This window comes from Silurus aristotelis (assembly GCF_946808225.1).
Source record: "Silurus aristotelis genome assembly, chromosome: 11".
Classification (NCBI taxonomy): Eukaryota; Metazoa; Chordata; class Actinopteri; order Siluriformes; family Siluridae; genus Silurus; species Silurus aristotelis.
The window spans coordinates 2,830,844-2,832,538 of record NC_139584.1 but is presented as its reverse complement, the minus strand read 5'-3'; the positions used below and the strand labels follow the sequence as shown (position 1 = coordinate 2,832,538).

The 1,695-nt window shown below is 45.7% G+C and overlaps 1 protein-coding gene across 1 annotated transcript in view; it reads left to right on the top strand.

Moving 5' to 3' along the window:
• The first annotated feature begins 1,203 nt into the window (after positions 1–1,203).
• The window catches only part of ccdc120a (coiled-coil domain containing 120a), a 58,449-nt gene continuing 57,957 nt past the window's right edge, over positions 1,204–1,695 (top strand). The window contains exon 1 of the mRNA XM_083554931.1: positions 1,204–1,513. The gene's annotated coding sequence lies outside the window, so the exon portion shown is untranslated. The remainder of the gene's footprint in view (positions 1,514–1,695) is intronic.

The window sequence follows — 1,695 nt, the reverse complement described above, 5'->3', positions numbered from 1 at the left end:
ACTGTCTCACAAAAATCGAAAGCACACGATTGTATATCATCTTTGGATGTGGGACCATGAAATCTTTCCCTCACTGGTTTATAGGTTGGAGTAGAAGATCTCCTGCTATAGAGCTCCATCCCTATTAAACACTTTGGGGATAAATGTTCCATCCTGGTGGTACTAATCTCCACAAGCACACTCCAAAACTGAGTGGAACATCTTCCAAGAAGTAAGAAGGTTATTATAAGAGCAAATGGGGATTAAGTGTGTAATGGGATATTTAAAAAAGAGAGAAATAAAGTTTTGGGACACCTGGTCTTACTTATGCTTTGTGCTTAATAAAAAAATGGATTTCACATTTACTCCCACCCTCCACTCTTCTGGGAAGATTTTGGAGTGTGCTTGTGAACATTGGTGTTGATCAGTCACAAGGGTTTTTGAAAAGTCTGATGTAGGTGAGGTGAGGAGACCTGGGGGTGCAGTCAGCGTTCCAATTCATCCCAAGATCTTCCACTCCAAAGCCAGATCTTCATGGAGCTCGCTTTGTGCACCGAGGCATTGTCATGCTGGAACAGGTTTTGGGTTTTCGAGTTTAAGTGAACGCACATTTTTAATATATCGTGTTCAGCTTTGTGGTTAAAGTTTGGAGAAGAACCACATATGGCAGGAAAGGTCAGATGACACAATACTTTTGTCCATTTAGTGTAGAGATTAACTAGAGATTGGAAGTATAATGTGAACTTCCATGAACGTATGATCATATAGCAACCGATTTTTGTTTCTGAATTTAGAAAGAAAGAAAAAGGGGTGTTGTTAATGCGGTGTGGGGAAACTAATATGCAAAATGCAGTGACTCATAAACTGATATAAATCAGGGTGCAAGCAGGTCCATGGTGGTGAAGTGGGCGAGGCTTTCAGCCTTCATCAAATGAATGATATGAGTGTAATGAGATGGTGGATGTGGAGTGGACACAAACCGGGGAAGAACCACTGCTGAGGTTTCCTGCTGAGGTTTGATGTCTGCGTGGACACGGCACAATAGATTGAAATAAATAAACAAAATCAATTAATGGCCTACTTAATTAGTGACGTCACAACGTCAGCAGTTTCCACGTGCGGCAAAAAAAACCCAAAAAAAACATCATCGGCGTGTGCATGTGTGTGTGAGATAGAGAGAGAGTGTGTGCGTGAAACGCATCGCTTGGTCCACGTGACCAGGTTGACAGGGAGGGAAGGATGGAGGGAGGGTGTGTTTGGGAGGGTTGTCCTGGTTAAATCCACAGCGCTTACTGTTGTGTAAACACGGCGCAAGAGAGAGAGAGAGAGATGGAGAGAGGGATGCTGCATGCACTTACGATGGGAGGTTAACGGTGGCTGCAGCAGAAAGAGAGAGAGAGAGAGAGAGAGAGAGAGAGAGAGAGAGAGAGAGAGAGAGAGAGAGAGAGAGAGGGCTGAACCGATGCGCAAAAACGAGATGCCGGAGCAGCGCGTGCGGGAGGAAACGTCCAGGTCCAGTTCAGCATCCACTCAGGTACACATCCTTATTTTTGAATGATAAACGGAAAGTAAGCAACATCAGATTCCCTCAAACGCACGCAAGACCTGAAGGATCGCTTTGCACTTGCGCTTTGCACCTGCACGCGTGTGCGCGCGTGCGTGCGTGCGTGCGTGCGTTTTGGAAACGCCGGGGCGCGCTCGCATGGCACGGGGTTG